Below are 15559 nucleotides of genomic sequence, written 5' to 3' on the forward strand. Positions count from 1 at the left end.
GTTAGTTCCCAATAGGCCGCACTAGTAATAAGTGGACTGTTCGGGATATAGGAAAATTTTCACGAACGGAATCAAAATTTCTAGGCGAATTCAGTGAGTTCCCAATGGGACATGCTTGTATGAGTTTGCTTTTCAATATCGAGCAACATTTTAAGGAACGGAATCTAAGTATCATGTTGAATTGAGTAGGTTCCCAATAGGATTCGCATGTAATAAGCTTGTTATTCAAGATAGAGCAACGTTTTAACGCACTGAAACACTGTTTCTTTGTGAATTCAGTTAGTTCCTAGTAGCCTGCTCTTGTAATATGTGTACTTTTAAAGATTTATAAAAATTTGGTGAGCCGAATCTGAGTAACATGGTGAATTCGGTTAGTTCCCAATAGGCCGCACTAGTAATAAGTGGACTGTTCGGGATATAGGAAAATTTTCATGAACGGAATCAAAATTTCTAGGCGAATTCAGTGAGTTCCCAATGGGACATGCTTGTATGAGTTTGCTTTTCAATATCGAGCAACATTTTAAGGAACGGAATCTAAGTATCATGTTGAATTGAGTAGGTTCCCAATAGGATTCGCATGTAATAAGCTTGTTATTCAAGATAGAGCAACGTTTTAACGCACTGAAACACTGTTTCTTTGTGAATTCAGTTAGTTCCTAGTAGCCTGCTCTTGTAATATGTATACTTTTAAAGATTTATAAAAATTTGGTGAGCCGAATCTGAGTAACATGGTGAATTCGGTTAGTTCCCAATAGGCCGCACTAGTAATAAGTGGACTGTTCGGGATATAGGAAAATTTTCACGAACGGAATCAAAATTTCTAGGCGAATTCAGTGAGTTCCCAATGGGACATGCTTGTATGAGTTTGCTTTTCAATATCGAGCAACATTTTAAGGAACGGAATCTAAGTATCATGTTGAATTGAGTAGGTTCCCAATAGGATTCGCATGTAATAAGCTTGTTATTCAAGATAGAGCAACGTTTTAACGCACTGAAACATTGTTTCTTTGTGAATTCAGTTATTCCTAGTAGCCTGCTCTTGTAATATGTGTACTTTTAAAGATTTATAAAAATTTGGTGAGCCGAATCTGAGTAACATGGTGAATTCGGTTAGTTCCCAATAGGCCGCACTAGTAATAAGTGGACTGTTCGGGATATAGGAAAATTTTCACGAACGGAATCAAAATTTCTAGGCGAATTCAGTGAGTTCCCAATGGGACATGCTTGTATGAGTTTGCTTTTCAATATCGAGCAACATTTTAAGGAACGGAATCTAAGTATCATGTTGAATTGAGTAGGTTCCCAATAGGATTCGCATGTAATAAGCTTGTTATTCAAGATAGAGCAACGTTTTAACGCACTGAAACACTGTTTCTTTGTGAATTCAGTTAGTTCCTAGTAGCCTGCTCTTGTAATATGTGTACTTTTAAAGATTTATAAAAATTTGGTGAGCCGAATCTGAGTAACATGGTGAATTCGGTTAGTTCCCAATAGGCCGCACTAGTAATAAGTGGACAGTTCGGGATATAGGAAAATTTTCACGAACGGAATCAAAATTTCTAGGCGAATTCAGTGAGTTCCCAATGGGACATGCTTGTATGAGTTTGCTTTTCAATATCGAGCAACATTTTAAGGAACGGAATCTAAGTATCATGGTGAATTGAGTAGGTTCCCAATAGGATTCGCATGTAATAAGCTTGTTATTCAAGATAGAGCAACGTTTTAACGCACTGAAACACTGTTTCTTTGTGAACTCAGTTAGTTCCTAGTAGCCTGCTCTTGTAATATGTGTACTTTTAAAGATTTATAAAAATTTGGTGAGCCGAATCTGAGTAACATGGTGAATTCGGTTAGTTCCCAATAGGCCGCACTAGTAATAAGTGGACTGTTCGGGATATAGGAAAATTTTCACGAACGGAATCAAAATTTCTAGGCGAATTCAGTGAGTTCCCAATGGGACATGCTTGTATTAGTTTGCTTTTCAATATCGAGCAACATTTTAAGGAACGGAATCTAAGTATCATGGTGAATTGAGTAGGTTCCCAATAGGATTCGCATGTAATAAGCTTGTTATTCAAGATAGAGCAACGTTTTAACGCACTGAAACACTGTTTCATTGTGAATTCAGTTAGTTCCTAGTAGCCTGCTCTTGTAATATGTGTACTTTTAAAGATTTATAAAAATTTGGTGAGCCGAATCTGAGTAACATGGTGAATTCGGTTAGTTCCCAATAGGCCGCACTAGTAATAAGTGGACTGTTCGGGATATAGGAAAATTTTCACGAACGGAATCAAAATTTCTAGGCGAATTCAGTGAGTTCCCAATGGGACATGCTTGTATGAGTTTGCTTTTCAATATCGAGCAACATTTTAAGGAACGGAATCTAAGTATCATGTTGAATTGAGTAGGTTCCAAATAGGATTCGCATGTAATAAGCTTGTTATTCAAGATAGAGCAACGTTTTAACGCACTGAAACACTGTTTCTTTGTGAACTCAGTTAGTTCCTAGTAGCCTGCTCTTGTAATATGTGTACTTTTAAAGATTTATAAAAATTTGGTGAGCCGAATCTGAGTAACATGGTGAATTCGGTTAGTTCCCAATAGGCCGCACTAGTAATAAGTGGACTGTTCGGGATATAGGAAAATTTTCACGAACGGAATCAAAATTTCTAGGCGAATTCAGTGAGTTCCCAATGGGACATGCTTGTATGAGTTTGCTTTTCAATATCGAGAAACATTTTAAGGAACGGAATCTAAGTATCATGTTGAATTGAGTAGGTTCCCAATAGGATTCGCATGTAATAAGCTTGTTATTCAAGATAGAGCAACGTTTTAACGCACTGAAACACTGTTTCTTTGTGAATTCAGTTAGTTCCTAGTAGCCTGCTCTTGTAATATGTGTACTTTTAAAGATTTATAAAAATTTGGTGAGCCGAATCTGAGTAACATGGTGAATTCGGTTAGTTCCCAATAGGCCGCACTAGTAATAAGTGGACTGTTCGGGATATAGGAAAATTTTCACGAACGGAATCAAAATTTCTAGGCGAATTCAGTGAGTTCCCAATGGGACATGCTTGTATGAGTTTGCTTTTCAATATCGAGCAACATTTTAAGGAACGGAATCTAAGTATCATGGTGAATTGAGTAGGTTCCCAATAGGATTCGCATGTAATAAGCTTGTTATTCAAGATAGAGCAACGTTTTAACGCACTGAAACACTGTTTCTTTGTGAACTCAGTTAGTTCCTAGTAGCCTGCTCTTGTAATATGTGTACTTTTAAAGATTTATAAAAATTTGGTGAGCCGAATCTGAGTAACATGGTGAATTCGGTTAGTTCCCAATAGGCCGCACTAGTAATAAGTGGACTGTTCGGGATATAGGAAAATTTTCACGAACGGAATCAAAATTTCTAGGCGAATTCAGTGAGTTCCCAATGGGACATGCTTGTATGAGTTTGCTTTTCAATATCGAGCAACATTTTAAGGAACGGAATCTAAGTATCATGTTGAATTGAGTAGGTTCCCAATAGGATTCGCATGTAATAAGCTTGTTATTCAAGATAGAGCAACGTTTTAACGCACTGAAACACTGTTTCTTTGTGAATTCAGTTAGTTCCTAGTAGCCTGCTCTTGTAATATGTGTACTTTTAAAGATTTATAAAAATTTGGTGAGCCGAATCTGAGTAACATGGTGAATTCGGTTAGTTCCCAATAGGCCGCACTAGTAATAAGTGGACTGTTCGGGATATAGGAAAATTTTCACGAACGGAATCAAAATTTCTAGGCGAATTCAGTGAGTTCCCAATGGGACATGCTTGTATGAGTTTGCTTTTCAATATCGAGCAACATTTTAAGGAACGGAATCTAAGTATCATGTTGAATTGAGTAGGTTCCCAATAGGATTCGCATGTAATAAGCTTGTTATTCAAGATAGAGCAACGTTTTAACGCACTGAAACACTGTTTCTTTGTGAATTCAGTTAGTTCCTAGTAGCCTGCTCTTGTAATATGTGTACTTTTAAAGATTTATAAAAATTTGGTGAGCCGAATCTGAGTAACATGGTGAATTCGGTTAGTTCCCAATAGGCCGCACTAGTAATAAGTGGACAGTTCGGGATATAGGAAAATTTTCACGAACGGAATCAAAATTTCTAGGCGAATTCAGTGAGTTCCCAATCGGACATGCTTGTATGAGTTTGCTTTTCAATATCGAGCAACATTTTAAGGAACGGCATCTAAGTATCATGGTGAATTGAGTAGGTTCCCAATAGGATTCGCATGTAATAAGCTTGTTATTCAAGATAGAGCAACGTTTTAACGCACTGAAACACTGTTTCCTTGTGAACTCAGTTAGTTCCTAGTAGCCTGCTCTTGTAATATGTGTACTTTTAAAGATTTATAAAAATTTGGTGAGCCGAATCTGAGTAACATGGTGAATTCGGTTAGTTCCCAATAGGCCGCACTAGTAATAAGTGGACTGTTCGGGATATAGGAAAATTTTCACGAACGGAATCAAAATTTCTAGGCGAATTCAGTGAGTTCCCAATGGGACATGCTTGTATGAGTTTGCTTTTCAATATCGAGCAACATTTTAAGGAACGGAATCTAAGTATCATGGTGAATTGAGTAGGTTCCCAATAGGATTCGCATGTAATAAGCTTGTTATTCAAGATAGAGCAACGTTTTAACGCACTGAAACACTGTTTCTTTGTGAATTCAGTTAGTTCCTAGTAGCCTGCTCTTGTAATATGTGTACTTTTAAAGATTTATAAAAATTTGGTGAGCCGAATCTGAGTAACATGGTGAATTCGGTTAGTTCCCAATAGGCCGCACTAGTAATAAGTGGACTGTTCGGGATATAGGAAAATTTTCACGAACGGAATCAAAATTTCTAGGCGAATTCAGTGAGTTCCCAATGGGACATGCTTGTATGAGTTTGCTTTTCAATATCGAGCAACATTTTAAGGATCGGAATCTAAGTATCATGTTGAATTGAGTAGGTTCCCAATAGGATTCGCATGTAATAAGCTTGTTATTCAAGATAGAGCAACGTTTTAACGCACTGAAACACTGTTTCTTTGTGAACTCAGTTTGTTCCTAGTAGCCTGCTCTTGTAATATGTGTACTTTTAAAGATTTATAAAAATTTGGTGAGCCGAATCTGAGTAACATGGTGAATTCGGTTAGTTCCCAATAGGCCGCACTAGTAATAAGTGGACTGTTCGGGATATAGGAAAATTTTCAAGAACGGAATCAAAATTTCTAGGCGAATTCAGTGAGTTCCCAATGGGACATGCTTGTATGAGTTTGCTTTTCAATATCGAGCAACATTTTAAGGAACGGAATCTAAGTATCATGTTGAATTGAGTAGGTTCCCAATAGGATTCGCATGTAATAAGCTTGTTATTCAAGATAGAGCAACGTTTTAACGCACTGAAACACTGTTTCTTTGTGAATTCAGTTAGTTCCTAGTAGCCTGCTCTTGTAATATGTGTACTTTTAAAGATTTATAAAATTTTGGTGAGCCGAATCTGAGTAACATGGTGAATTCGGTTAGTTCCCAATAGGCCGCACTAGTAATAAGTGGACTGTTCGGGATATAGGAAAATTTTCACGAACGGAATCAAAATTTCTAGGCGAATTCAGTGAGTTCCCAATGGGACATGCTTGTATGAGTTTGCTTTTCAATATCGAGCAACATTTTAAGGAACGGAATCTAAGTATCATGTTGAATTGAGTAGGTTCCCAATAGGATTCGCATGTAATAAGCTTGTTATTCAAGATAGAGCAACGTTTTAACGCACTGAAACACTGTTTCTTTGTGAATTCAGTTAGTTCCTAGTAGCCTGCTCTTGTAATATGTGTACTTTTAAAGATTTATAAAAATTTGGTGAGCCGAATCTGAGTAACATGGTGAATTCGGTTAGTTCCCAATAGGCCGCACTAGTAATAAGTGGACAGTTCGGGATATAGGAAAATTTTCACGAACGGAATCAAAATTTCTAGGCGAATTCAGTGAGTTCCCAATGGGACATGCTTGTATGAGTTTGCTTTTCAATATCGAGCAACATTTTAAGGAACGGAATCTAAGTATCATGGTGAATTGAGTAGGTTCCCAATAGGATTCGCATGTAATAAGCTTGTTATTCAAGATAGAGCAACGTTTTAACGCACTGAAACACTGTTTCTTTGTGAACTCAGTTAGTTCCTAGTAGCCTGCTCTTGTAATATGTGTACTTTTAAAGATTTATAAAAATTTGGTGAGCCGAATCTGAGTAACATGGTGAATTCGGTTAGTTCCCAATAGGCCGCACTAGTAATAAGTGGACAGTTCGGGATATAGGAAAATTTTCACGAACGGAATCAAAATTTCTAGGCGAATTCAGTGAGTTCCCAATGGGACATGCTTGTATTAGTTTGCTTTTCAATATCGAGCAACATTTTAAGGAACGGAATCTAAGTATCATGGTGAATTGAGTAGGTTCCCAATAGGATTCGCATGTAATAAGCTTGTTATTCAAGATAGAGCAACGTTTTAACGCACTGAAACACTGTTTCATTGTGAATTCAGTTAGTTCCTAGTAGCCTGCTCTTGTAATATGTGTACTTTTAAAGATTTATAAAAATTTGGTGAGCCGAATCTGAGTAACATGGTGAATTCGGTTAGTTCCCAATAGGCCGCACTAGTAATAAGTGGACTGTTCGGGATATAGGAAAATTTTCACGAACGGAATCAAAATTTCTAGGCGAATTCAGTGAGTTCCCAATGGGACATGCTTGTATGAGTTTGCTTTTCAATATCGAGCAACATTTTAAGGAACGGAATCTAAGTATCATGTTGAATTGAGTAGGTTCCAAATAGGATTCGCATGTAATAAGCTTGTTATTCAAGATAGAGCAACGTTTTAACGCACTGAAACACTGTTTCTTTGTGAACTCAGTTAGTTCCTAGTAGCCTGCTCTTGTAATATGTGTACTTTTAAAGATTTATAAAAATTTGGTGAGCCGAATCTGAGTAACATGGTGAATTCGGTTAGTTCCCAATAGGCCGCACTAGTAATAAGTGGACTGTTCGGGATATAGGAAAATTTTCACGAACGGAATCAAAATTTCTAGGCGAATTCAGTGAGTTCCCAATGGGACATGCTTGTATTAGTTTGCTTTTCAATATCGAGCAACATTTTAAGGAACGGAATCTAAGTATCATGGTGAATTGAGTAGGTTCCCAATAGGATTCGCATGTAATAAGCTTGTTATTCAAGATAGAGCAACGTTTTAACGCACTGAAACACTGTTTCATTGTGAATTCAGTTAGTTCCTAGTAGCCTGCTCTTGTAATATGTGTACTTTTAAAGATTTATAAAAATTTGGTGAGCCGAATCTGAGTAACATGGTGAATTCGGTTAGTTCCCAATAGGCCGCACTAGTAATAAGTGGACTGTTCGGGATATAGGAAAATTTTCACGAACGGAATCAAAATTTCTAGGCGAATTCAGTGAGTTCCCAATGGGACATGCTTGTATGAGTTTGCTTTTCAATATCGAGCAACATTTTAAGGAACGGAATCTAAGTATCATGTTGAATTGAGTAGGTTCCAAATAGGATTCGCATGTAATAAGCTTGTTATTCAAGATAGAGCAACGTTTTAACGCACTGAAACACTGTTTCTTTGTGAACTCAGTTAGTTCCTAGTAGCCTGCTCTTGTAATATGTGTACTTTTAAAGATTTATAAAAATTTGGTGAGCCGAATCTGAGTAACATGGTGAATTCGGTTAGTTCCCAATAGGCCGCACTAGTAATAAGTGGACTGTTCGGGATATAGGAAAATTTTCACGAACGGAATCAAAATTTCTAGGCGAATTCAGTGAGTTCCCAATGGGACATGCTTGTATGAGTTTGCTTTTCAATATCGAGAAACATTTTAAGGAACGGAATCTAAGTATCATGTTGAATTGAGTAGGTTCCCAATAGGATTCGCATGTAATAAGCTTGTTATTCAAGATAGAGCAACGTTTTAACGCACTGAAACACTGTTTCTTTGTGAATTCAGTTAGTTCCTAGTAGCCTGCTCTTGTAATATGTGTACTTTTAAAGATTTATAAAAATTTGGTGAGCCGAATCTGAGTAACATGGTGAATTCGGTTAGTTCCCAATAGGCCGCACTAGTAATAAGTGGACTGTTCGGGATATAGGAAAATTTTCACGAACGGAATCAAAATTTCTAGGCGAATTCAGTGAGTTCCCAATGGGACATGCTTGTATGAGTTTGCTTTTCAATATCGAGCAACATTTTAAGGAACGGAATCTAAGTATCATGGTGAATTGAGTAGGTTCCCAATAGGATTCGCATGTAATAAGCTTGTTATTCAAGAGAGAGCAACGTTTTAACGCACTGAAACACTGTTTCTTTGTGAACTCAGTTAGTTCCTAGTAGCCTGCTCTTGTAATATGTGTACTTTTAAAGATTTATAAAAATTTGGTGAGCCGAATCTGAGTAACATGGTGAATTCGGTTAGTTCCCAATAGGCCGCACTAGTAATAAGTGGACTGTTCGGGATATAGGAAAATTTTCACGAACGGAATCAAAATTTCTAGGCGAATTCAGTGAGTTCCCAATGGGACATGCTTGTATGAGTTTGCTTTTCAATATCGAGCAACATTTTAAGGAACGGAATCTAAGTATCATGTTGAATTGAGTAGGTTCCCAATAGGATTCGCATGTAATAAGCTTGTTATTCAAGATAGAGCAACGTTTTAACGCACTGAAACACTGTTTCTTTGTGAATTCAGTTAGTTCCTAGTAGCCTGCTCTTGTAATATGTGTACTTTTAAAGATTTATAAAAATTTGGTGAGCCGAATCTGAGTAACATGGTGAATTCGGTTAGTTCCCAATAGGCCGCACTAGTAATAAGTGGACAGTTCGGGATATAGGAAAATTTTCACGAACGGAATCAAAATTTCTAGGCGAATTCAGTGAGTTCCCAATCGGACATGCTTGTATGAGTTTGCTTTTCAATATCGAGCAACATTTTAAGGAACGGCATCTAAGTATCATGGTGAATTGAGTAGGTTCCCAATAGGATTCGCATGTAATAAGCTTGTTATTCAAGATAGAGCAACGTTTTAACGCACTGAAACACTGTTTCCTTGTGAACTCAGTTAGTTCCTAGTAGCCTGCTCTTGTAATATGTGTACTTTTAAAGATTTATAAAAATTTGGTGAGCCGAATCTGAGTAACATGGTGAATTCGGTTAGTTCCCAATAGGCCGCACTAGTAATAAGTGGACTGTTCGGGATATAGGAAAATTTTCACGAACGGAATCAAAATTTCTAGGCGAATTCAGTGAGTTCCCAATGGGACATGCTTGTATGAGTTTGCTTTTCAATATCGAGCAACATTTTAAGGAACGGAATCTAAGTATCATGGTGAATTGAGTAGGTTCCCAATAGGATTCGCATGTAATAAGCTTGTTATTCAAGATAGAGCAACGTTTTAACGCACTGAAACACTGTTTCTTTGTGAATTCAGTTAGTTCCTAGTAGCCTGCTCTTGTAATATGTGTACTTTTAAAGATTTATAAAAATTTGGTGAGCCGAATCTGAGTAACATGGTGAATTCGGTTAGTTCCCAATAGGCCGCACTAGTAATAAGTGGACTGTTCGGGATATAGGAAAATTTTCACGAACGGAATCAAAATTTCTAGGCGAATTCAGTGAGTTCCCAATGGGACATGCTTGTATGAGTTTGCTTTTCAATATCGAGCAACATTTTAAGGATCGGAATCTAAGTATCATGTTGAATTGAGTAGGTTCCCAATAGGATTCGCATGTAATAAGCTTGTTATTCAAGATAGAGCAACGTTTTAACGCACTGAAACACTGTTTCTTTGTGAACTCAGTTTGTTCCTAGTAGCCTGCTCTTGTAATATGTGTACTTTTAAAGATTTATAAAAATTTGGTGAGCCGAATCTGAGTAACATGGTGAATTCGGTTAGTTCCCAATAGGCCGCACTAGTAATAAGTGGACTGTTCGGGATATAGGAAAATTTTCAAGAACGGAATCAAAATTTCTAGGCGAATTCAGTGAGTTCCCAATGGGACATGCTTGTATGAGTTTGCTTTTCAATATCGAGCAACATTTTAAGGAACGGAATCTAAGTATCATGTTGAATTGAGTAGGTTCCCAATAGGATTCGCATGTAATAAGCTTGTTATTCAAGATAGAGCAACGTTTTAACGCACTGAAACACTGTTTCTTTGTGAATTCAGTTAGTTCCTAGTAGCCTGCTCTTGTAATATGTGTACTTTTAAAGATTTATAAAAATTTGGTGAGCCGAATCTGAGTAACATGGTGAATTCGGTTAGTTCCCAATAGGCCGCACTAGTAATAAGTGGACAGTTCGGGATATAGGAAAATTTTCACGAACGGAATCAAAATTTCTAGGCGAATTCAGTGAGTTCCCAATCGGACATGCTTGTATGAGTTTGCTTTTCAATATCGAGCAACATTTTAAGGAACGGCATCTAAGTATCATGGTGAATTGAGTAGGTTCCCAATAGGATTCGCATGTAATAAGCTTGTTATTCAAGATAGAGCAACGTTTTAACGCACTGAAACACTGTTTCCTTGTGAACTCAGTTAGTTCCTAGTAGCCTGCTCTTGTAATATGTGTACTTTTAAAGATTTATAAAAATTTGGTGAGCCGAATCTGAGTAACATGGTGAATTCGGTTAGTTCCCAATAGGCCGCACTAGTAATAAGTGGACTGTTCGGGATATAGGAAAATTTTCACGAACGGAATCAAAATTTCTAGGCGAATTCAGTGAGTTCCCAATGGGACATGCTTGTATGAGTTTGCTTTTCAATATCGAGCAACATTTTAAGGAACGGAATCTAAGTATCATGGTGAATTGAGTAGGTTCCCAATAGGATTCGCATGTAATAAGCTTGTTATTCAAGATAGAGCAACGTTTTAACGCACTGAAACACTGTTTCTTTGTGAATTCAGTTAGTTCCTAGTAGCCTGCTCTTGTAATATGTGTACTTTTAAAGATTTATAAAAATTTGGTGAGCCGAATCTGAGTAACATGGTGAATTCGGTTAGTTCCCAATAGGCCGCACTAGTAATAAGTGGACTGTTCGGGATATAGGAAAATTTTCACGAACGGAATCAAAATTTCTAGGCGAATTCAGTGAGTTCCCAATGGGACATGCTTGTATGAGTTTGCTTTTCAATATCGAGCAACATTTTAAGGATCGGAATCTAAGTATCATGTTGAATTGAGTAGGTTCCCAATAGGATTCGCATGTAATAAGCTTGTTATTCAAGATAGAGCAACGTTTTAACGCACTGAAACACTGTTTCTTTGTGAACTCAGTTTGTTCCTAGTAGCCTGCTCTTGTAATATGTGTACTTTTAAAGATTTATAAAAATTTGGTGAGCCGAATCTGAGTAACATGGTGAATTCGGTTAGTTCCCAATAGGCCGCACTAGTAATAAGTGGACTGTTCGGGATATAGGAAAATTTTCAAGAACGGAATCAAAATTTCTAGGCGAATTCAGTGAGTTCCCAATGGGACATGCTTGTATGAGTTTGCTTTTCAATATCGAGCAACATTTTAAGGAACGGAATCTAAGTATCATGTTGAATTGAGTAGGTTCCCAATAGGATTCGCATGTAATAAGCTTGTTATTCAAGATAGAGCAACGTTTTAACGCACTGAAACACTGTTTCTTTGTGAATTCAGTTAGTTCCTAGTAGCCTGCTCTTGTAATATGTGTACTTTTAAAGATTTATAAAATTTTGGTGAGCCGAATCTGAGTAACATGGTGAATTCGGTTAGTTCCCAATAGGCAGCACTAGTAATAAGTGGACTGTTCGGGATATAGGAAAATTTTCACGAACGGAATCAAAATTTCTAGGCGAATTCAGTGAGTTCCCAATGGGACATGCTTGTATGAGTTTGCTTTTCAATATCGAGCAACATTTTAAGGAACGGAATCTAAGTATCATGTTGAATTGAGTAGGTTCCCAATAGGATTCGCATGTAATAAGCTTGTTATTCAAGATAGAGCAACGTTTTAACGCACTGAAACACTGTTTCTTTGTGAATTCAGTTAGTTCCTAGTAGCCTGCTCTTGTAATATGTGTACTTTTAAAGATTTATAAAAATTTGGTGAGCCGAATCTGAGTAACATGGTGAATTCGGTTAGTTCCCAATAGGCCGCACTAGTAATAAGTGGACTGTTCGGGATATAGGAAAATTTTCACGAACGGAATCAAAATTTCTAGGCGAATTCAGTGAGTTCCCAATGGGACATGCTTGTATGAGTTTGCTTTTCAATATCGAGCAACATTTTAAGGAACGGAATCTAAGTATCATGTTGAATTGAGTAGGTTCCCAATAGGATTCGCATGTAATAAGCTTGTTATTCAAGATAGAGCAACGTTTTAACGCACTGAAACACTGTTTCTTTGTGAACTCAGTTAGTTCCTAGTAGCCTGCTCTTGTAATATGTGTACTTTTAAAGATTTATAAAAATTTGGTGAGCCGAATCTGAGTAACATGGTGAATTCGGTTAGTTCCCAATAGGCCGCACTAGTAATAAGTGGACTGTTCGGGATATAGGAAAATTTTCACGAACGGAATCAAAATTTCTAGGCGAATTCAGTGAGTTCCCAATGGGACATGCTTGTATGAGTTTGCTTTTCAATATCGAGCAACATTTTAAGGAACGGAATCTAAGTATCATGGTGAATTGAGTAGGTTCCCAATAGGATTCGCATGTAATAAGCTTGTTATTCAAGATAGAGCAACGTTTTAACGCACTGAAACACTGTTTCTTTGTGAATTCAGTTAGTTCCTAGTAGCCTGCTCTTGTAATATGTGTACTTTTAAAGATTTATAAAATTTTGGTGAGCCGAATCTGAGTAACATGGTGAATTCGGTTAGTTCCCAATAGGCCGCACTAGTAATAAGTGGACTGTTCGGGATATAGGAAAATTTTCACGAACGGAATCAAAATTTCTAGGCGAATTCAGTGAGTTCCCAATGGGACATGCTTGTATGAGTTTGCTTTTCAATATCGAGCAACATTTTAAGGAACGGAATCTAAGTATCATGTTGAATTGAGTAGGTTCCCAATAGGATTCGCATGTAATAAGCTTGTTATTCAAGATAGAGCAACGTTTTAACGCACTGAAACACTGTTTCTTTGTGAATTCAGTTAGTTCCTAGTAGCCTGCTCTTGTAATATGTGTACTTTTAAAGATTTATAAAAATTTGGTGAGCCGAATCTGAGTAACATGGTGAATTCGGTTAGTTCCCAATAGGCCGCACTAGTAATAAGTGGACTGTTCGGGATATAGGAAAATTTTCACGAACGGAATCAAAATTTCTAGGCGAATTCAGTGAGTTCCCAATGGGACATGCTTGTATGAGTTTGCTTTTCAATATCGAGCAACATTTTAAGGAACGGAATCTAAGTATCATGTTGAATTGAGTAGGTTCCCAATAGGATTCGCATGTAATAAGCTTGTTATTCAAGATAGAGCAACGTTTTAACGCACTGAAACACTGTTTCTTTGTGAATTCAGTTAGTTCCTAGTAGCCTGCTCTTGTAATATGTGTACTTTTAAAGATTTATAAAAATTTGGTGAGCCGAATCTGAGTAACATGGTGAATTCGGTTAGTTCCCAATAGGCCGCACTAGTAATAAGTGGACTGTTCGGGATATAGGAAAATTTTCACGAACGGAATGAAAATTTCTAGGCGAATTCAGTGAGTTCCCAATGGGACATGCTTGTATGAGTTTGCTTTTCAATATCGAGCAACATTTTAAGGAACGGAATCTAAGTATCATGTTGAATTGAGTAGGTTCCCAATAGGATTCGCATGTAATAAGCTTGTTATTCAAGATAGAGCAACGTTTTAACGCACTGAAACACTGTTTCTTTGTGAATTCAGTTAGTTCCTAGTAGCCTGCTCTTGTAATATGTGTACTTTTAAAGATTTATAAAAATTTGGTGAGCCGAATCTGAGTAACATGGTGAATTCGGTTAGTTCCCAATAGGCCGCACTAGTAATAAGTGGACAGTTCGGGAAAGAGGAAAATTTTCACGAACGGAATCAAAATTTCTAGGCGAATTCAGTGAGTTCCCAATGGGACATGCTTGTATGAGTTTGCTTTTCAATATCGAGCAACATTTTAAGGAACGGAATCTAAGTATCATGGTGAATTGAGTAGGTTCCCAATAGGATTCGCATGTAATAAGCTTGTTATTCAAGATAGAGCAACGTTTTAACGCACTGAAACACTGTTTCTTTGTGAACTCAGTTAGTTCTTAGTAGCCTGCTCTTGTAATATGTGTACTTTTAAAGATTTATAAAAATTTGGTGAGCCGAATCTGAGTAACATGGTGAATTCGGTTAGTTCCCAATAGGCCGCACTAGTAATAAGTGGACTGTTCGGGATATAGGAAAATTTTCACGAACGGAATCAAAATTTCTAGGCGAATTCAGTGAGTTCCCAATGGGACATGCTTGTATGAGTTTGCTTTTCAATATCGAGCAACATTTTAAGGAACGGAATCTAAATATCATGGTGAATTGAGTAGGTTCCCAATAGGATTCGCATGTAATAAGCTTGTTATTCAAGATAGAGCAACGTTTTAACGCACTGAAACACTGTTTCATTGTGAATTCAGTTAGTTCCTAGTAGCCTGCTCTTGTAATATGTGTACTTTTAAAGATTTATAAAAATTTGGTGAGCCGAATCTGAGTAACATGGTGAATTCGGTTAGTTCCCAATAGGCCGCACTAGTAATAAGTGGACTGTTCGGGATATAGGAAAATTTTCAAGAACGGAATCAAAATTTCTAGGCGAATTCAGTGAGTTCCCAATGGGACATGCTTGTATGAGTTTGCTTTTCAATATCGAGCAACATTTTAAGGAACGGAATCTAAGTATCATGGTGAATTGAGTAGGTTCCCAATAGGATTCGCATGTAATAAGCTTGTTATTCAAGATAGAGCAACGTTTTAACGCACTGAAACACTGTTTCTTTGTGAATTCAGTTAGTTCCTAGTAGCCTGCTCTTGTAATATGTGTACTATTAAAGATTTATAAAATTTTGGTGAGCCGAATCTGAGTAACATGGTGAATTCGGTTAGTTCCCAATAGGCCGCACTAGTAATAAGTGGACTGTTCGGGATATAGGAAAATTTTCACGAACGGAATCAAAATTTCTAGGCGAATTCAGTGAGTTCCCAATGGGACATGCTTGTATGAGTTTGCTTTTCAATATCGAGCAACATTTTAAGGAACGGAATCTAAGTATCATGTTGAATTGAGTAGGTTCCCAATAGGATTCGCATGTAATAAGCTTGTTATTCAAGATAGAGCAACGTTTTAACGCACTGAAACACTGTTTCTTTGTGAACTCAGTTAGTTCCTAGTAGCCTGCTCTTGTAATATGTGTACTTTTAAAGATTTATAAAAATTTGGTGAGCCGAATCTGAGTAACATGGTGAATTCGGTTAGTTCCCAATAGGCCGC

This window comes from Rattus norvegicus, chromosome 17 (assembly GCF_036323735.1).
Source record: "Rattus norvegicus strain BN/NHsdMcwi chromosome 17, GRCr8, whole genome shotgun sequence".
In the NCBI taxonomy this organism is placed as follows: domain Eukaryota; kingdom Metazoa; phylum Chordata; class Mammalia; order Rodentia; family Muridae; genus Rattus; species Rattus norvegicus.